Source organism: Centroberyx affinis, unplaced genomic scaffold, assembly GCF_046629955.1.
Source record: "Centroberyx affinis isolate AG114_WGS23_722 - 3 ecotype Tasmania unplaced genomic scaffold, CSIRO-AGI_Caff_v1 ptg001338l_1, whole genome shotgun sequence".
Classification (NCBI taxonomy): domain Eukaryota; kingdom Metazoa; phylum Chordata; class Actinopteri; order Beryciformes; family Berycidae; genus Centroberyx; species Centroberyx affinis.
The window spans coordinates 74,701-97,505 of NW_027279835.1; the positions used below are offsets into that span (position 1 = coordinate 74,701).

Genomic DNA, 22,805 nt, shown 5'->3' on the forward strand with positions numbered 1-22,805 from the left:
ACAGATAGTCATGGAGTTCTGGACAAAATCATATCTGACAAAAATATTCTCAGATTTGGGTCCGAGGGTCAAAATCGCATCAAATGGGGGTCCGTGGCCCTAATGTGGACTAAATTAGGGGTCCTTGATATGAAAAAGGTTGAGAACCACTGATCTAGAATATACTGTATCTGCTATTGGCAGCTTCAATCTGAAAAATATCGCTATCAGCCTTAAAAAAAATCTAACGGTCAAACCCTAGAACAAACAAAACGGATTTGAGAACCTGAAATCTTCTTTAAGACATGATCAACATGTTACTCTCCCTAACCTCCACTGACTTATTCAGTCATGTTCAAGTTGTTGTCATTGCTCATTATTTATATTGATCTAATGCCAAAGAGAGTTGGTTTTTCTGTTACTCATTCACCTCGTGTCATGTAGGAAAGGAAAACAAAGGAAAAACTGCTGTAATAAACCATAACATACTCCATTAGCATAACTTCACTTAGATTACTTCCTTTTTTGTCATTTTTAGGTGTAAATAGCCACTTCAACTGCCAGCTGGGGTTAGGTCCAGACTGAGTGTCAATGTAGGAATGATGAGCATTACATCCAAGAGAAAGTTAACATTGTGATGAAGCCAAGTAGGGTTATTTGGTTTAGAGTCTAGTTCCTGGCAGGCAGTCAGAGTATGGCCATTAGAAACACAAAACATTTTAAATATGATACAATTTTCATTAACATCCATTTCAGCGGTATCTTTGCAGTTATGTGATAACATTGCAGATTTAGACATGATCACGTTTACACTTCACATTTTTGAAGTCCAGGCTGTACAGTAACAGCCTCTGTCTTAGTTTCTGTTCATCTTTGCCAAAAATGAGATCTGATCACAGCGGACAGAATGCAGACAATGAGAATGCATATAAATACCAGACCGTTGTAGATCAAGATATTGATCTGCAACTTTTAACACCAGGTGGAAATGAAGTCATCGTAGCACAGCTCATACTGACTCACATGACATAGGGACAACAGCTACAGTTCACGTAGGGTCAAGGCAGTATTACCCAATTGACTGTAGTGGGACACTGTGTGGGCACTGGGTAGTGTTAAATAGAGTGGGACAGGGCAGGAACTCCATACTCTCCGAAGGAATAGAATTAGGTAATGTTTTGTCTGAGGGCTACTGTTATCTAACTACTAGATAACACATTAGTAACTATAACACCTCTCTGATCCAGCAGAACTTATCATTTGTTAGGGATGCTAATGAAAGTCAATGGGACCAAAAGTCCCTCTGTATTCTGTAGTTAAATGTTTTGTGCAACTGTTAGGAAACTCAGGAGTTTCTGGATTAAGTGACTCAGATAGTTTTAAAAAAAATCTCAGTAATCCCTTTAACTTCATGGCTAACGTAAACCACGTTAACCGCCAAGTCTATGGGCAGAAATATGTGTCACTAGAAACTGAAATTGAATTATTTATACTTGAATTTGAATTGCTCAACTTGAATAATTGCATTAAAAAATGAATCTGAATAGCATAATTTGAAATTGAATTTATTAGTTTGAAACTGAATTCCAATAAACTTGAAACTGAATGTAATATTATGAAATTGAATTCATTTGCTCTGAAACTGTATTCAATTCTCACAATTCAAATTCAGTTCTTGCAATTCAAATTCAGTTCTTCAGAATCCAGTTCTTCAGTCAGAATTCTGAGTTTCACATGTGGCCCTAATCCTCTTCCGTACATTACCCTCTTAGTAATGCAAACTCAGAACTCAAATACATTTTTCACATGTGGCCCTAATCCTCTTCCGTAGTAATGTAGCTATACAGAGAACAATATTGATCCAAGTCTATGAGTAAGGGAACAACTAGGGCTTGAGTCATCATGAGTTAATGTGTTTTGGATTCATTTCGGGCGCTGTGATGCATGAAGCTGGTAGTGCAGATGTAGTTTTCAAACAAGCTGTAATGCTGCCAAGTGCCGATTAGTGAACCACAATGACCATCATTCATTGCATCTTTGACAAAGCGCATCTGTGCTACTTGGAGTTGCCGGTTTGTCTGAGCCAACTCAAACTGAATGGAGAGACCGTTTGAAACATAGCCTTGATAATCGGAAATATAATATTCTGCTAATGTTGCAATGCCATTAGCTTATACTCGATTGAGGGCAATTAGTGCTGGAAAAAAAATGGAGGAAGGACAAAAATGGAGACCACACAATGATATAATAATAACGTTTATTTGTATAGCACTTATCAAAAACAGAGTTACAAAGTGCTTCACATAAAAAGCAAAAGTAAAATCAGTATACATGAATTTAAATGAGTGCAATGAAAAATAAAACAATATGGGAATAAAACAATAATAAGCGATTACAGACCCTGTAACCAATCCTGAAACGTGTGCCACGTGGAGACGTGATGATATAAACAAACAGCCACACACGTGGACCGGCTGTCTTGTTGTTTTCACCTCTTTCCTAAAGCTTGTTGTCAAAGTCGGCTAGAGTAATAGCGAATCGATGAAGTGAGTGAGTAAACGTTTTCAACTAGTAAACTTGCTACCTGCCTCTTCATTTGTCATTGTCGGACATGTGACCTTCAGCGGGAGAAAAATCTGGCAAAGTGAAACTGGTAACGAGTGATATTTCTCCATAGGTATGTTTATTTTAGCTATTAGCCTTTATGCACGGTTTGTCCTTAAGGCAGTGGCTCTCAAACTTTTTCTGTCATGCCCCCCTTTGGAGGAAGAATAATTACAATAACATCAAGATCATGAACATTCCTTTCACCTTTCTTTCAGTAATTTATGTGCAAATAAAAAAAAAGCAACTTCCACTTTTTGTCACTAGATTGCTCCATCAGTCTGTGTGCTTTTTCAAAAATAGAGAAAAATCGAATAAAATTTGCAATCGCTTTGCTAGAACGATAACAATAAAGTTCAATCTGTGCAAAAAAAAAAAAAAAAAAGAACAAATGCAGATATTTGGCAAGAAAGATGAGCAAGTCAGTTTGTGAGAGCTCAAGTCTTATCACTGCATTAGTGGCTGCAATGAGCCTGTTTTGCACTGCATATCTTTATATCTTTTTTATTTTCTTGTCTTGGTTTTTGGTTGATTACCATCGCACTTTGTCTTGTTTTTTTTTTTTTTTCATCCCTGTCAAATATCTCTCCATTCTGTAAACCTACAGACTCTCTGTCTGAATGAACACCATTGCTAACGTGAAAGCACGGTTTGTTTATTGTTCCACCGTGAAAAAGATTCCGACATCAAAACATTAATTCCGCACTACATTTCCCCCCCCCGGTCACACTCACCCCTCCCTGTCATACCACACACTTTGAGAAACACTGCCTTAAGGGCTTCTGTCGCCCAATAGCTTTGCTGTGTGTGTTTACAAAATGTGTTGCGGTTGCTGTCACCCTCTGGTGGTCAGAAAAAATCGCTTAGTGTAGCTTTAAGAAAACTAAAATGAACTAGTTTGTTAAAGTACGACCCCTGCAAATGGCAAAATATGCCAAAAAATGACACAATAAATTCAAAATGGCCGACTTCCTGTTGGGTTTAGGGCATGGCGCCAAGAGACTTTTTTTAAAAGTCTGGACATGATACATGTGCCTACCAAATTTCGTACGTCTAGGTGAAACAGAAAGGTGGGGGCTTTTGTTTTGAAATTTTGTAGGGGGCGCTATTGAGCCATTTTGCCACGCCCATGTCCAAGACCCATAAAATATATCTATAAATATATTTTTTCACCACTTCTGACGTGTGTGCACAGTTTGGTGAGTTTTCGAGCACCTTTAGCCCCTCAAAAATGCGAGCAAACAATAAAAATAAAAATCGTAATAATAATAATAATAATTCCTTCAATTTCAATAGGGCTAAGAAATGTTTTAAGAAGCGATTTAAAAGAAGATACTGATTTCGCAAGCCTGAGCTCCTCAGGCAGGTCATGCCATAGCTGAGGGGCCCTGACAGCAAATGCACGGTCACCCTTTGTCCTCAAACTCGAGTCAGGGACAGCCAGCAGGTTCCTGCCTGTACGGGGATAGTAACTCTAAAATGTGATCAGGAGCCAGGCTATGTAGAGCTTTAAAAGTAATCAGTAAAATCTTAAAATCAATCCTGAAACAGACAGGCAACCAGTGTAGGGCTATTAAAACAGGAGTAAGGAGTAAAATAGGAGTATGTTTCCGTCTCTTTGTTTTAGTTAAAAGATTTCAGCATTAAACATTTATTTTAAACCAAATGAGTGGAAGCAGGTGGTGTATGAAGTGTATGGCTGGGTGGAGAACATGCTGTAGGAGTGTTGTATCGTGCAAAAAAGAAACACCGCAGAGGAAAAGACAGCACAGGGCAAGACAGAAGAACTCCCAGTAGAGTGAGGGGGGCTGTCATCATTTTTCCACATTTTTCTATCCTTTTTTTTCCATTCCACTCCATTCCGAGTTCCAGCAAACAGTATCTGACCACTTAAAGAAGACCAGTGACAATTAGAGTTAGCCCATTTACTACTGTCTTCGTCTAGTTTACATTCCCCCAATCCTTTTTGCAGTGCATGCCGTATGTAATTCGATTTAACATTTACTTGTTTTTTGCATTTTTAAAAATATAAACTTTACAGTGTCAAACCTAGCTTGTGATGAACTGTGGTCCAGGATAACAAAGATAAAAAAAAAAAGACATGGATGAGACCGTGAAGTTTGTACGGCGACACGTTTTTGAGGGATTATTTCCTGGCAGAGACTTCCATTTCTTCAGTGCCAGGTGACTGACGGTAAACAGAGTGTAATGTAATACTGCACTGATATGACAACACTCAACTCTGGCACAGTAGTAAAAAAAAAAAGGATAAAACAGAAACTTTGCCAAAACCAAATTAAGGCTTCATGAATACTGTGGGGGATTATCTATCTTGGGCAATTGGAATAAAAGCTTTTTTCTGTGTTATTCTACAGCTAGAGTGCATGCTTTTCTGTTGAAGTTGTAGGTTGCAGAAGTATCTGGATCCTAACAGTGCTTGATGCTGTGACCCAGATGCCTGATGCTTCCCAGAACCAGGACAGAGAGAAAAAACACAATTTCTCCAGCTGGCAACACTAGAAATGAGGGACCTTTTACTTCCCTTGTTGGAGGCTAAATTGTGTGCAGTTTCTGCTCAGATGCATGCTGCATGTCCTCTCTTAGATTAGTACACAACAGGGTTAGTAGTACAATCTGCATCCTATCTGCTTTACCAAACACAATTGTATTTAAATTCAATTTCAGGTAGCATTAACCCTCATCCTACCGACTGGGGTACCCGCAGACCCCAGAGGTATACTTTTTGTCATATCTCACAGGTGCTTTATCCTATGATTCCAATTTTTCATGACTTTGTCAAACAATTTGTTCCTAATGAATTCATATCATTGTTTTCTGTTTCTGTTTTAATAAGTGCTTTTTAAAAATACCAATGTATTGGGGCTAACCCTAACCCCAGTCAAAAGCACCCAATTCCGCCTATGCAGTTTTAATAGATGGAACTATTTATTGAGTTCATGTTTGCCATGGGTCCTAATTTAAAGTATCATACACTATTGGGGGAGGGGGGGGGCACTCTGTCAGTCATTTTGAAGGAGACAGACACAGATGCAGCAGACACAGATTTCCTCATGTGCCCTGTCCACGACCCTAAATACTGCTCTTCCTAAGGTCAGATGATGTTCAAAGTCACAAATACAATACATCATTTAATTAACTGTAACTTTCCTAAAATAATAATCTGTTTTTTTTTTTCAGATGACATTAATTACATAACTAATAATGTTTTGAGAAGAAATAAGTTAACATTTTGCTATGATGGTTGTTTCTTACAGTAGTCTATTCTCGGGGTCCCCAGGGACCCCAGTCAGTAGTCCTTGTATGTTAAATATGTTGGTAGGATGAGGGTTAACAAAGTGTTACATTTGGCTCTCTGAAACCTCCAGATACTCTGTTAAAGTGGACAGGACTGATCCCTGAGACTCTCTTCATCTGTAGTTGCCAAGAGGAAAAAAAAAAACAACGGCTGCCACACTTTGTTTAATCTGAGAAACCCCAGAAGCTCTCACGATGCAGAGCGAGAGCGTCAAACAAGCTTCTGGGTGGAATGGATAGAAATCCTGTACAAGAAATAGAATGAGGCTAAGAGGAGGTTTTAGAGTAAAAGCCCCTATGTTTCTGCTGTTGTTGCAGTGAATAGTCGCTAACAAGAAACCCACTAAACAAGGTTGAGATAGAGCTAAGTGAGGAGGATTGTAACAAGCACAGATCCTGTACAGGCCAACGGTGCGTACAGGCTATTCAATTCAATTCAGTGCAATGCATTGAAGCACTGTGACACGCTTATTGATTAAATTACATAATTCCACTAACGTTATTTAAATGCCACAAGGTAATAACATTACCTATAGGTAAGTTTGTAGGGCAGCAGAAGACGATTTAGATCAGTCTCTATACATTGACCAACTTTTTATTTTGTTGCAGTGTGTAAACTTTTTTTTTGTTGGAGTGTTTTGCCCAGCCTAGGGGAACTGGACACAACTGAAATGAGTGTGACTCCCCACTTTTCCCCACTCCCAAGGAAGACCAGAAAAACGGGATAACAGTCAGAAGTAGCAGGTTTATTCTCCGGTTCACCTTTTGCTTCATAGCCAAAACAATAATCAAAAGGAATACAAAACCAGAGATTTATACTACGAAGCAGGATTTGGGGTTAGCGAGGTAACTTCAGGTTTAACCCTGGGTTTTCAGTGTCACGACGGTGGTTCACTTTTTACCGGGGTACATCGCCATGGTAACTTATGCTGCACACCCAACCTGCTCCGGAGCAGGTTATGTTCGAGATAACAGATCAACACGTATAAAAGCACCGCCTACTGACCAATCAATTCTCTTGGAAAATGGCATCACCATGCCTAGAAGATCCCGTGGACCTCTGTGCGCGAAGAGTGAGAGGGTCTCTTAGGAAGGCAAGAGTTTTTAGAGACCGACAAAACCCTTTGGCTTTCCCTGACGAGTATCTATGTGAAAGATATAGACCTTTTTTTTTGCGACAGGTACTTTTATGTATGCTGTGGGTGATGCGGAGAACCTAAGCAAAAACACGGTCAGCCACGCAATTCGCAAGGTGGTTCCAGGGGCGGACTTAGTGTTTTGGGGGCTCTAGGCAAAGGCAAGTATGGGCCCCCCCTGACTCCCAACTCTCTCGCTTTTTAATCCATCCTTTCTATATATAATCTTGGGTAGTTTTGATAAAAAAAATTTTTAACTTAGTAGTAGCTCAACTATGCAGTGTCAATGAAAATGAGCTTAAAGTCAAGTAGCAAAATCTCACTAGAAGTTGTATAACCTACAATAATCTGACAGAGTAGGGAGTAGGATTGAAATTATTTATTGTAACGAAAAGAAGAGTGTTTTTCAATAACAAATTGATTAAAAATAGGTTTACATTAATTCTATTCTTGTCTTCTGTGGGGCCCAAGGCAGTCGCCTATCTTTGCCTAGTGGTAAGACCGCCCCTGGGTGGTTCTTGCTCTAACAGAGCTACTTGATGCGTTTGTTGTGTTCCCAGGCCACTTGCCCACACAATCTATAAAAGAGGGCTTTTATGAAATAGCAGGTAAACAATAACTTAAGTTGACTACTTGATCTATAAATAATGTAGACCCTATGACGTTTACTGTTGTATATTAAATGCAGCCTACTCCTTTCATAGGGTTCCCCAGAGTGATCGGTGCCATAGATTGCACCCATATTCCCATCACAGCATGTCTAGGTGAGAATGAAGGTGATTTTGTCAATCGCAAGTCATTCCACAGCATCAGCGTTCAGGTAAAGGATAAATAAGGATACTCATTGTTTGGTCATACTGGCACATTGCCTGCATGGACACTAAGGGTTTGCAGAAAATGCAGTAGGCTGGATAATTAAAAAAATGGAAATAGTCACACAGCACAGGTGTCACAGTTGGACTATCTTTCTCTCCACCATGGAGTCCTTTCAAATGCACCTTGATGCTACATTTACTTTAATGCTGTTATCTTGTGGAAGTATTGTTAACCCCAAATGCTTTTGCAGATGACTTGTGACCATCACTGCATGGTCACCAGCTTTGAGGCAAAGTGGCCTGGGTCAGTCCATGACTCCCGGATCTTTAGGGAGTCTGCACTGTGCCACAGATTTGAGCAAGGTATGGCAACTGTACGTTACATATAATTTTTTTGTTTTGTTTTTTAAAATGCATTGTGTGATACTGATCATGGCAGTATTGCTTTTTATCTTCAGGGCTTTTCAGTGGATTGCTGCTAGGAGACAGGGGGTACGCATGCCAGCCCTTTTTAAAGACCTTCACAATATAGCCACCATACAAAAGGAGAGAGCCCCTCCTGTCAGCCAACAACCCCCTGATGTTGTGGACCCCATCACCCTAGACCGTCCTACTGGCAGGGCTGTGAGAGGGGCTAAATAAAAAAAACAAAGAACAGGCCTTTTTTTTCCATTTACAAGTCTTTATTTTTCAATTATCTTTTGTTCTCCCGTTCCTAGGAACAAAGAAAAATACATTTTAGTTTAATTGTTACCCATGCCTGGAAATAAATTACGTTACTCAAATACCTTCTTTTCGTACTCTAGTTTCTCCACCTCAAGCTTCACTTTTTTGATTAAAATTTGTACTCAATCTCGAGTTCTGATGTCCTCTTTAATAGAGACCTCACATTGTCTGCTCCAACCTGAAACAAATAAAACAAATTATACAGTTGCTTTAACATTTAAGCATTGTCCCTATGCAAGGCTCACTTGAAGAAAGGTACAAATTTTTGACTACTCTGTTTAAATTAAGGTTCATTCTTTACCACTTGTGATCCTCTTGGCCTAGAAGTGGAGGCCATAGGCTCAGGGGGAGGAAGATTTCCCTCTTCCTGCAAAATTAACATCATAGCAATGGAAGCAATTGATTCATTTTTGGATAGAGAGCACTTGAAGCAGTTATTTGTCCCATGTGCAGACCACCACGATTAGCAAGTAATTAAAGATAAATCAATTACAGCCAAGTGTCCACACTCTCTCCATCTGTGTTAAGATGGGCAAATTGAAAACTGGATAAAATTGGTAACAAAAGACTAAAGTGTACCCCCAAAGCTCTCTCTGAGCATACAGACACTGTCTCTTGGTCATCTAGGTCAGTGGTTCTCAACGTGGGGTCCGGGGACCACCAGGGGTCCTTGGGGGCATCCCAGGGGGTCCCCAGCAAATTGATGAATCGTTAAACTTCATTATTTCATTTACAAGAACAGTTATAGAATGTAGGAGACTTACTATTGATCATAGTTTCTCTGTTATCTCTCTCCCTACAATACAGATAGTCATGGATTTCTGGACAAAATCATATCTTACAATAAAAATATTCTCCGATTTGGGTCCGAGGGACAAAATCGCATCAAATGGGGGTCCGTGGCTCTAATGTGGACTAAATTAGGGGTCCTTGATATGAAAACGGTTGAGAACCACTGATCTAGGTCCACCTGAGAAAATAAGAAATGTAAATGGTCTATTTAATCCATGATCAGCAACCACAGATGACATGCCAGTGTATATGACAGGTTGCTTTCACTGTTACCTCTGTATGGGACAGTGGTATGTAAGTGGGTGGTGGCAGCAACACCAATGTCTCCCCATCAACTGTAGAGAAAGTAAATACATTTTACTACTTACTCCCACAATAATTCATATATTATATAATAATGTTTTAATAGCAACCCATTATTTTAACATTGACTCATTGAAACATACCCTGTACAAATTTTCCTTGTTGGGAGCTGCCAGTTCCACCAGGGTCTGATGATACACCCCCTTCCACCCCTTCCATCAAGGGGCGACCCTGATTATTGGAGAGGGCCCGCTCCTCAGCAGGAGTGTAGTCCTGTGGAGGAGGGCCCCCTCCAGTCTTCCTCGCTTCATTTTTTATTTCCTGTTGGCTGCAAGCAATTTCAAAGCCATTTCATTGTTCTATAGGCCTTTGTATACAGATATCATCCTAAAACAGAGACTGATTAAAGCACTAAAGCCTTGTACTTGTTGACCTTATAAGATTTGCAAGTAAGCCTACTTACCGGTTTGAATTGTGTTTTTATATTTGTTCTTTATTTGCTCCCAAGTCCGTTTAACACTGCCGGGGTTGCAGCTGAAAGAATAAGGCTAAAATTGTCTTACACGCCATAAGATTAAAAGTAACAATCTAAAGTAACACTTTAATTTAATGGAATACACAATTGTAATTATAGTCAGATCTACTTGTGCCTTAATGATGGGGCAGTGATATTGATAAGCCTATTAACTTACGCATTCACACAGTCAGCAATTTTTTGCCAGCTTTCCTTCCCGCCTTTGGCAGCAGCAACTGTGTTGCTTTTAGCCTGGATTATATTTTCAAATTCTTCATATTTGTTTAATATTATAGTTTGCTCATCTTGTGTAAAATATGCAGCTCTGGTAGACTTGTCCATGTTTGCGATTGGTCATGTGGTGCAAACACCGCCCCTTTTACGCGAACACGCTCATAGCTAGATTGGGAAAACCTGGGTTGGTTTAAGAGTTGATAACCACCGTTGTGACACCGCTTATGCGTGATTGCGGTTGTTAGGCTTAGTGAAGCCAGCTAGCGAAAAGATATCCTGGGTATGTTGAACTTGCTTCGTAGTATAGGCCCCCGGTCTAACTTCAAATCAAAAATAAAGGGAAACAAAAGAACATAGGTAGCTAACCTAACTCCCTAAACAAAACATGAGCAAACAGAGTACCAAAAAGGCTACCCACCCCTACAGGCCTGGAGCTGCTACTGGAATAGGTATTTACAGATAACTTAAATACTGCAACCGCATACAAGTTACTGGAGCTTAGTTACAAAGTCAGCAGCTGCATCACAACATGGTCTGGCTGGTTGGGAGCAGGGAAGAAGAGAGAGCCCACGTTATCAGTTGTCCTCTGGCCTTATATCCTTGGAACTGTCATCCACAGGTCAATCAGCACCCAGGACACACCCCTCCAATCACCAGGTTCATCCAATAGTAAAACCCCCACCTGCAAGCAATTACCCACACTCCAGAGAGGGCACAGAGAGAGAGAGAGAAAACAGAATATGCCGACACACTGTACATGCATACTACAGAACATGCCAGCATACATGACCCCCACTGGGTCATAACATGGAGGGAAATGAACCATGTTGACTAATAGGCCCTTTTCACATTGTGAGAAACCAGTGCATTCCAACTTCCTGTGGCAATTTTATTTTTGAGAAGAGGTAACTTTAGGCAAAGAACTTGCAGTTTAGATCCAGGAGTCAACAAAAATAGTCTTTGTACTTCACCAGTGTTAATTTTGGCCATGTTGTGGAGCGATTTAGTGAAGGCCAGAGCTGGCAACAGGAAGTTGGAATGCACCTGTTTCTCAATGCAGAAGCTGTTACCATGACAGTGTGAAAAGGGCCTATTTAAAGTTCCGCAAAACATGCTTCGTGGAATGTTTCTATTTACAAGCTGCACGGCGGCGTACACGCTGAGATGACCATGATTCGTGCTTTTCAATGTCAGTGGTTTTCAATGTCAATGCCCCCTCCGCACAGGATCTGGATACGCTGCTACCAGACCCTTGATATATTATCTAGGCTCTGAGAGCGATTACAGTTTGGTATACACGTGTTAGAAATATGACCATGTAACAAATGTAACAACTCTAAACACAGAGAGAGAGATGTGTGCAAGAAACTACAAATGCTGAACTTAAATATTAAGGAGGGACATTTTAACGGTAGAAAGGCCAAGCTGACATCAGTTAAAGGATAACGCTGGTGTTTTTTAATGCATTTCTTATCGTCAACAAATCTTGTTAAAATAACAAAATCAACAATGCGTTTGCTCTACTTCCGTTACTTTCCGACTTTCCATGTACCGTTTTTAGCCTTCAACCCGGAAGTCATTGGCTCCAATTGTAAGCTAAAAACCTTGAAATACGCAAATGTGTTTACAGCCGGCTTATTAAGTTGTTTGAGGAAAACGTTGTCCGGCCCGGTGCATCGTGATGATGAAATATGTTGCAGAGCAGCAGCATGGGTCTTTGACGTGTTTTTAACCGTTTTTTTAATACAATGGAGTTCTATGGCTGCTTTATTGGGCATCAGCGACGAGACTTGTTGGCAAAACAAAATCATTGCTGATTTTGTTATTTTCATGGGATTTGTTGACGATAAGAAATGCAGTAAAAAACACCAGCGTTATCCTTTAACATCTCAGCTTTCAAAATGTCCCTCCATGAATTTTCCTACACCTAATTCCTGTGCAAACCAGGGTTGTTAGATTTTCAAAATCACATAAATTAGTTTTGTTTTCGCCCCCTTCCATCTGTTTGTATGTTTCTTTGACTTTTCGCAGGATATCTGAAAAAGTTTTCAATGGATTTGCACGAAACTTTGTGGAAAGATTGGTCATAGGGCAAGGAAGAAGTGTTTAACTTGTCATAACAGTTGGCGTGGTTTCTCACCAAAAGGCATATAAGGTATGAACGGATTCACATACTGTAACACCATCAAACTTTGTGGCCTGTCAGCAGAATTAAGCAGAGGCAAACCATCAATTATTGGCCCAATCAAACACCATGGGGGAACTGGAGAGCTCTTTTCCAGTTTAGACATAACCATGCTAATTTTTCCAAACCTTGGTACAGTGGTAGAAGGACCCCCTATTGCAATAATTATCTCAAATGCTTACAAGTGGCAATAATTTGAACAGGCATATCTCGTCCCATTTCAGGTCCAGTCATGAAAATGTGTGCATCTCCTAATGTGAAACAAGTTGGTAATGGACCATGGAAGAAATTAACTTTTGGTGAAAGTGGCATATCTTGACAATTGCATAGTGTTGGCAGAGATATGAACTCTACTGAGTGCCATCTAGTTATAATTATATTTACCCTCTTCAGTTGATAACTTGTTGGTCTTCTCTTTAAACCCCAAAATCCCTTGGCCTTTCTAGTGTTAACACAACAACAAACATTCATAGGTAATAATACTCTGTATCATCAGATAAAAGGTTCAATAACGTCCGAGTTTTGTGCAAACTCTCATTCAATCCAGTGTAGCATTTCAGGTTAATATAGACAAGGATCAGTGACTTTGTTGGCTGTGTTAAATCTAGAAACGCCACTGTTTGGTACTTTAACAATCACATTGAGATACAGTTACGAAACAAGAGGCTATTGCATGTCATGGGAGAGTAGGCCATTATTTTTCTTTGTTAATAAGACTAAATCCGCTCTAACAAAGCCAACTCAACATTATTTATCCTGATTGAAGAAATTGAAATGTTATTGGAATGTTTGATAATTTCAGTTGTAGCTCAGGACTCAGGACTTTACACAGCAATTAAACTAAAACTTGTGGTTACATCTCATTCCTCAGAAAAATTTTGCTGCAGAGTTTCTCTGACTCTTGACCCAATGTATTGTTGGGGTAAAATACTTGGATATTGTTACCTCCGGGAATACTAACCCTTGTCATAAGACCTGAGAAACCAGAGATGAAATGGTTAGTGAACGACGTGGCTTCATTAAAGGAAAAAAAACACTGATACTTCTACACTGTTATATATAATCAATCTGTGATGTTCAGTGCATCCCAGGAGTTATGTGATGATGGTGTGATGTGAAGTGTTGTACTTTCCCACTGCGCAGCCAAGGGCATCACAAGCCCTTATCAGGTCAGGCAGGCAGGCACTCAACACTTAATGAGATGGCCTCTAGAGAGTGTCTTTGGTTGTGTTTCCCATACATAGGCAAAATCAGAAGTTGGTCAATGGGCCATGGGCTTGTACAGAATCTGTGCTTGTTTGGTGTACGCACTTTCCCTCAACCTACCTCATCTATTTCCACTTCAGTTAGTGACTTCCTATGTTTCCCAGAATGCCTTCGATAGCGTCCAGAGAAGGGTCGTGAACTTATTGCTTTCAATCAAAGGTGGGCGCATGGGCAAATAAACAGAGCTAGCTAGGCAACGGCCCAATCTCAAGTCCACAATCCTGCAGAGTTTGCTTAAGGGAATTAGTTCTTAGCATAGGGGAAGCCAGAAGTGTCTAAATAAAAGTAAACAAACCACACATGGTGGGAGCCAGGAAGAGGAAGTGTACATGTAAGTACAAACATATTGCTAGTGGTGATTCAAAGCTAGCACTTTGGCGTACAATTGTTTGTCAGTTTTTTTCTATCTGACATCACATTGACATCAACATGATGTGTTGTGCGCATCAGAGATCGATTTAGATCAATTTCTATACATTGACCAACTTTGGATTTTTGCCTCTCACAAAGTGCATCATCTCACGAAGCGACAGATGACTGACTGCCTGACCTGAATTTCCCTTGTAAGGGGATGATGTTTCCATGATGTGGGAAAAAGAAACAGTAGGTGCCACCTCGAAAGCAAAAAAATACTTTTAGCTTAATGAGCGCGAATAAAAAGTGTAAAAAAAAATCATAGCTGCATGTAATATAGCCTTTACTTATTTTTTTTGCACTCATCAAGTTTTATCAAAAATATCTTTTGCTTTCAAGGTGCCTCCTATTGTTTCTTTGTAATGAAGTATGTAATGTATGTATGTAATGAAGCTAACCTCTAGTAGAATGAAGTGAGCCGATGACCATTTGTCAACAGTATTTTCTGTATCCATTAGCATAGTATATAAACTTTGCAATGTTGCAAAACATATACCTAGGCGTATTAAACATTATTCATCAACATTTTTTTTTTTCACTTTAGCTTAATAATGCTGTTTAGACAGAAACGCAAACAAAGTGAATTGCAAATTGCAAATGATTAATTGACAATTACCTATAAAGTAATGAATGTAAAATGAAAACTCCTACACCGGCCATGGTTAGAAACATCTTGCATGGGACATAGCAATGTCAGATGCTCAGTGCAGTGCAATGCAGCTACATGTCTTGTGGCTGCATTGCACTGCATTGAAATTGGTCTCTCTGCCTCTTCTGCGATGGATTTCTCCCTGTATGATTATTGTGCAAAAATGGTGGTTCTAGAAAGACGCTCTGATACCAAAACCTGACGTTTGCCATTTATGTTTTAGATAGCCAAAACATTTCATCATCAAACTGCATTGTAGCTGTGCTGCAAATATCTCGACATGATGTCGAGATAGAATAAGAAAAATACACCACCAAACAACAAAGTGGACCCAGAAATGCAAGGTACGTACATCACATCGTTAAATAGCTTTTTAACAGCTTTTTAACAGCTATTGTGTGTTTTAGTGTTTTAGGGTGGATTTTTCCTTCAAGCCGAGAAAGTTCATGTGAATTCAAGCCTGTCTATGTTAGCATCTGGAACTTAAGACCGCTGTATTACGGGAAACGAAATCTTAAAATGGAGAATTTACCAGAACAGGGACAACTGATATTTCTGGTTCTGTCCCAAAGGCCCCATTGAACTTTCACACTTTTTGGAGAACTAGATCTGAATCAAAATCTCCCAGGATATTAGCCAGAAGGTGTAGTCATGCATCAAGAAAGAGCGTTCGGATGCAGTTCGGTGCCAAACGTTGCTTCAGTTTCAAAGTGATGATTTAATTTTGTGCAATCTCTTGTGCAACCAGAGGTAGCACTTGCACAAGGAAGTAGTGACCTATCTGGCTGTGGTTTCCATTGTTTGATACTTAACAATCAAACTGGAATACAGTTACAATAAACTGGCTATAAATTGTTCTGAGACCACGCGCTAAGCACCAGAGCTTCACTTAAACTAAAGAAAACACAAGTATTATTATCTTATTTTACTTCTTCCTTTTTCTGTATACTTTTTATTTTTCAGTGCTATTTCATAGAATTTTTGCCTTTGCTTTCCAATTGCTTTAAAAAGTAATATTTATTAAATCCTCTGCCAGATTCAACATCAGATCTTTGTGGATACAATCAATAGATGAGTTCTGATCAACAGTTAATTGTAATATTTTCAATTCATATGAACCTTGGTATTCTGCAGACAGCACTTTAACTAACTCATCTTTTCATCTCAATCCCAGTCTAGTTTCCCACAGCGTTTCTCAAACTGCAGATCAGTTCTCCAGGAAAAGAGGAAAACATGAAGGCTTCACATTTTGCTGTTGTCCTCCTGATCGTCTGCATCAGCAGCGGTGAGTCTGCCATAAGGATTGTCTTGCTTCTCTGCATTCTAGCTTTTGGGAGAGAGATGCTCATGTTGAAAACTATTCATTAGGCTCGGATCATAAGAACGAAATATGATTTGTGTTCAAAGGACACAAATTCTCTATGGTTTGAATCTAAAACTGCATAGGAAAGCTTTAAGAGAGGCAAGAGGTGTTGTGTTGCATCTAGGGTTAGATCAATATATTCGCAAGCTATATTGCACTGATACTGACCTTTTATTAAAAATCAGATGTCAGCCAGTCATCATCATCAATTCTGATATGATGGATATGGTGCAGTTTGATTGATTACATACTTCAGAATTCAATTCTGATCAATTCTACTACTTGTACAAGTACAAGTGCACATGAATATGTTATATTATTCTTTCTCATATTCTTTTTATCCTGGGTTTCAGTGGAGAGTTTTAGTGTTCCATGATGGTCTAAATGTTGTTTCAGAGGCTTTTCCACCCTGACAAGAATGACATTCTGGGGGAAACACTGAATACATTGAAGTTTTTGGTCAAATATAAAGATCTTGAACACTATCACTAAATGTCAGCTATCAGCAGCTTCAGTCCAAATATACCAGTATTTGGAACTGACTTTGGAAGACCCATATTGGTCGAGTATCACTTGTATATGCTTCCTCTGGGTCACTTAATTAGGCAGCATAGTATCTCCTTCTGTTGTTACAGTGATGATACCCAGCTGTACCTCTCAGTCAAGCCATGTGAATTGAATAAACAAGAACTTTTTTACTATTAAACTCAGACAAAAATGAAGTCCTCGTTATCAGCCCTGAGCATGTTTCCATCCAAATTCGACCTGTCCTTGGTCCTCTGAATCAGCATATTAAACCTGCCTCCAAGAACTTAGGAAGCCTAAATGTTTTGAGCAACATGCTGAAAAGCTTTAGTCTTGCTTTTTCCATCTCAGGAACATTGATCCAGCCCAAATTTCAGTGGTACAGAGAGGATACATGCTTTTATTTCAACTCACTTTGACTTCTGCTATGCCCTGTTTACCCGCCTTGACCCAAAAAGTGTTACCGTGCGTACTCACGCGAGTTTGACCGCGGGATCATTTGTGTGTACTCGCGCGAGTATCGCCAGTACACAACCCGCGAATATTCAACGCCAGCTGTAACGGTTGTGCTAACTGGGGCTAATGCTTGTGCTAACTTGGTTCATAGTAAAGTACAACCGATAGCTGGAATAAACAGACACATATTTTCAGAACTTACCAGGTAGTCCAACTTCCTCGCTGACTTTTCTCCAAGCTCTCTCCTTTTTGTTACGGTCTCTGTATGCCAGGAGACTTGTGTCATACAGCTCCAGCCCACAGACGGCTACTATTAGCTTATCGTCCATTTTGTGATTCAACATCAGGACGTCAGTGACGTTGGGAGAATCTCAACGCCGATAGGCTTTCGCGACACAAATTTTCCGCTCGAATTTCGCGTCATTCGCATCTCGTCATACGCATCGCCCGCCGCGAAATTGCGTCTGTTCGCGTCTTTGCATTGACTTTGTATGTAATACGAAAAATTCGCTCCAACGGCTCCAGTGTGCACAGAATGATGCAGCAGGGCTTTCAACTGAAACTAAGGGACGGGACCATATCTCCCCCGTTTTAGTGTCTCTTCATTGGTTGCCTGTTCGTTGTAGAATTGATTTTACTGATTACTTTTAAGGCTTTGCAGAGTCCGTATAATCTTTTTAATCTCTTCTTAAAAAAGACTTTTATCATAAGGCCTTTATATAATCTTTTGAATGAATCTATTGATTAATTTTTATTCTTGTTGTCTTGTCTGTTATTTTATTCTATTCTATCAGCCTACTCTGTTATTTACTCCATTTGTTGTATCTTTGTGGCCACAACCATTTATTTATGCTTTTTCATTTTATTTCAATATTTATTATAACTGCCATACCTCACTGTCCTTCAGTTGTACTGATCTGTCAGCTGCCAAGTCTATTTCACTTGTTTGTGAAGCACTTTGTATCTCTTTTTGCTATATAAATAAGGGTTATTATTATTATCATAATTATTATTATTATTGTTGTTTTCCAGGAGAGGCTCTGGTTTGCTGTCGCTGTGTTCCCGCTGCGCTGGGCCGCGGCTGCATCAGACAATACGAATACTGTTCACATGGCTACAATTACTGTGGCAGTGGCGTGGTCACACCTCCCTTACGTATGTACAGTACAAACTATATGTGTGTGTGTGTGTGTGTGTGTGTGTGTCCTTGTACTTCTAAAAGATGACAAAATCATCCAGTGAGGACATTTTGCTGGCCCTCACTTCTGTTAAGGACTAGTTTAGGGTGAGGATTTGGGTTTAGGGCTAAGATTAGAATTAGGATTAGATTTAGGTTAGGTTAAAGATTAAAGAACTACACCGACTTTTTGGGAGTTTGGCCCATTGGTCCCCTTATGCAACATGTGATGAGAGGAATGGCACCAAAATCATGTCTTTTTCTCTGGTAGATAGCTCTGTCCTGCGCATGCTAATGCTTCAGCATACAATATGTTCAGTAATAGAAAGCTGGCCCTCCCAGGAACTGACTTTGAGGGGGAGACCAGCGCTGTCATGGCCTAAACCAATACAGCCCACAAACCATGTTCTCGCAGCTGTGCACATTAACAGTCGCCTGCCTATTCCAGACCAGTGCTGTGCAGCTGATAACAACAACAAACGAGAACCACTGTGGGTTTGGGTTGTGGCTGGGTGTCATCCTCAAAACTGGGAGAGGGGGCCCCCAAGATCTTTCCCTCTTTCCACGCTGGCCCCCGGGCCCCACCAGGCCTGTCTGTTCCAAGCCCTCTTCTTGCTGCCTTGCTGTTAGCTCATCATCCTCCTCGGGGGGGAAACAACATTACCACCTCCGCCTCCTCCTCCTCTTCAGAGAGGAGGCTACAAAGCTCAGTTTGCCCTGCCCTAGCCCTGGAGGGGCCTGGGGTGGACTCAGTGAGGCAAGCGACCCTAGGTTCATCCCTGTACATATGGAATATAACCTGACGCGCCAGATGGCTTGTTAGAACCATCTGGGAAGTCGTCCTTGGAAACCGTTTGGAAAAGGGCAGGCACTTTCAAAAAATACTTGGCAGGTGATTGGATGAACCATCTGTCTATCACCGTCTATCACGGGCGAACTTCAACCAATCGTCACACCTAAACCACGCCCATAGCTGCCAGTAGTTCCTCATAGGACGCTGATTGGTCTGAACCACTGTGGTTCGGCCACAAATGCATAACTTGAAGCCTGGCAAGATGGATTCTCGCGTGATTGTGATCGTGATCTTGCGAATCCAGCTACCTTGCAAGGTAATATGGAATATGCAACGAAGTGGAGAGATAGTTTTGATACTTGTAACAAGTTTTGTTTACACAGGAAGTGAGTGAAGTTAGCCAGACAGCTAAAGTTTTTGTGCTGTTGTATAATAACAGATTTCACAGTAGCACTTTACATTATGGTACACAAATTACAGGCTAATAAGTATGTAATCACATAGAAATTATCAGAAAGTAACGAGTAATTTCTGGTAATAACAAGTAACTATTTGTAATTATGTGTAATTTCTCAGTTAAATGCTGGTAATTCCTAATAACGAGTAATTATTTGTAATTATAATGCGTCATTACTTTCTGATAATTTCTATGTAATTACAGTCATTACCCTGTAATTTGTGTATCGTAATATGCCTTACGAATGATGAAAATTGAGATTTTGTCTGTTATTCATGACTATCTCTGAGCTCAGTAGCAGGAGCATGAGAATTCAAAACTGGTTTGATTACTCAAACCCCAGTTTACTCAGGCTCATTTAGCTGTAATCCATGTAATCCATATTACTTCAGAGTAGTTTAGAGTCAAGACGAGTTACACTCTAATGCAGATCAATTAAATCAAGTCATTATGTATTATTTTTTTTGACTACATAATACAAATGACTAAAAACAACCTCATTCTGTCCACCTACTATATTTTCAGCACACTGATATGGGAAGGCAATGAACAGACATGGTTCTTAAAATGGTTATCCTTGATTTCTTTTTTTATTTTTTGTCTCCATCTTTGGTGCTCAGCTCAATCAAACAGTGTGTCCAGCACTGTGACGTATTGACGTATATTATCTAATTTATTTTCATCTCACATATTTTATTTCTTTATTAGGCCTATATTTTTTCCCAATAACGATCTCTTTATGAAATGGAGTGATGTGCCCCAGGAGAGGACAACACTGAATTATACGAAAAAAAAGGGGAATAATTAATTTTCAAAAGAAATATTCAACAACTTGTTGGCAGTGAAACCAGTCATGTGTTGTGCATCCCTTGGCTAATGGATGATGTTCTCCCTCCTCCTCCTCCTCCTCCTCCTCCTCTCTGTCACATGGTGTTGCCCTCACCCTGACAGTGATGATTCAATACGCGATATGCGGTTCACGATTCGATACAACCACGATACGATTGACTGACTGTGCAGAATTATGTTTATTTCTGAGCCACAAATCTTTCTAGCGATGGCATTGGTTGGTTAGAATGTAAACAATTTAAAAATGTAATTAGAAAGTGCAAATGATATAATTTGGATGGAGAGCTTGTGAAATTGTGAAGCCATCTGATTGGTGATTTCTACAGCAGAATAAAATGGATCTTGTATCATGATTAATTTTGCTGCCCCACGATACGTATCATCACATTTTTGTACTGCGATATATTGAATTTCGATATATCATCCCATCCCTACTGCACAGCACTTCGATGGAATGAAGCGTAGACCACCGTTAGGCTTGTGCACACATCTGAAACGCAACTTCCACCTCCCCATGGTGCGTTCCACAAAGCTCCTGGCAAGAGCGTGAGCTACATCGTAAGCCAGCTCACTGTCGGTTGAGGGATTTGCCACTGGGGGTCAACAGGTCTGACCGGAGTGGGTAGCCGCTGGCACCAAGGAAACACCTAGAACTCGGAGGAAGCTCCCGGCCGCATAGAACCTCAACGCTGCCGGTAGCTGGACTTGAGGTGTTCACGCAAAATGTCACCTTGTTGCACGGGTTAGTTTTGGTATGAGGTCCGGTAACCGATGTATTTCACCCCGGGGAAGCTTGTAACGGTCCACTATTGCTTCATCATTGAATATATCTAAGGGGTCATGGTTTTCCCTTATGAAGCGGTTTAGCTGAACCAGAGGACTGTGCAAACAACGCTGTCTCTGGCGCATCTGAACAACACACTGTATAGCAGCCATAGTTTGCTCTGTAGACTAAAGAGTGTTCAAGCCTAGAATTTCCAAAAGCAAGGTGTTTCCATTTAACCTTGATGAGGCTGCTGATGTACAGCCTACCATAGGTTACATGCATGAATTATTAAGAATAATTCTCATTACCTAGTTAGTTCCATGGTAGCGTACAGATCAACTTTGTAGAGCAGAACTTGCTTTCCTCACAGATTGTGCCTTGTGCAAATGGTCATTACTCTTCTAATTTTCTTTAGCCTGCAGACACCAGAGATCCTTTTTGTGACTTTATTATTATATATGCAAATTTTATCTAAATAAAAGTAGCAATGTAAAAAAAAAGTGAACAAGACGAATTGCGTGAGTGGCCCACTAAGAGTTAGAAAACATTTAAAAATGTAGTCCTGGGCCAAACTCTGAAAAGGTCAGTGTGGTGCTTTAAGGTTAAGGTTAGCTTAGGGTCATGATTTGGGTTTAGGGTTAAGATTAATATTAAGAACAAACAGTGATCATACAGGAAGTGTTTTTCCCAGGAAAGAGCTACCAGACACCGGGTGTTTAGAACAGCAAATGGAAAAGCTTTTATGAACTGGATACAGGTCGAATCACTGTTGTGTTATATGAATCATATCATTCAAATGGAAGGAGAACGCTGTAAAATGAAAGCAGACAATATTGTCTCATTTCACACCAGACTGTTTATCACATTCTGTATGTATTAAGTGTTTCACAGCATTTCCATACTTTTCTTCTCTATTCTGCAGCTATCACATTTTTCAAGAGGTGTATGACGGCAACAGACGTCCGCCAAATCAACGCTCACCCCTACATTTACCTCTACCGCCTTTGTACCTATAGCTACTGCAACTGCAGCTGAAGATCTGGAACTCCGTGATCTGAGTATCTGAGATGAAAAGGTGTTTGGAAATGATGCCAATGCCAATAATGCCATATCAAAATTAATTTACATGGTTGGCAATTCAAATAAAGTATACATGCATGCACACTTCTGTGACGTTTATTTTACAAACTGATGTTTCAGCTGTAGTGCTTTCATCAGGGTTATTTTTGCTGGTAGTCTGTGCCTCTTTGGGTGTACATTCTACCATTTTTGGTAACACTTTAAAATAATGTTTATAAGCCCTTAATAAACAATGAATCATTGATGAATTAATGCTGAGTTAACGATCAATTCATTATTATCAATAATTTATCAATCATATCTTCATTATTCTTAATTAATGATGAACAAATCATTTGTTGATCATTAACACATGCTTGACAAATTTACACAGGTTTTATTCATTTATTTTAAAATATTTGTTAGTA

The 22,805-nt window shown here is 39.9% G+C and overlaps 1 pseudogene; it reads left to right on the top strand.

Moving 5' to 3' along the window:
* Window positions 1–6,923: 6,923 nt before the first annotated feature.
* Window positions 6,924–22,353, top strand: LOC139649406 (putative nuclease HARBI1; annotated as a pseudogene).
* The last annotated feature ends 452 nt before the right edge of the window (window positions 22,354–22,805 follow it).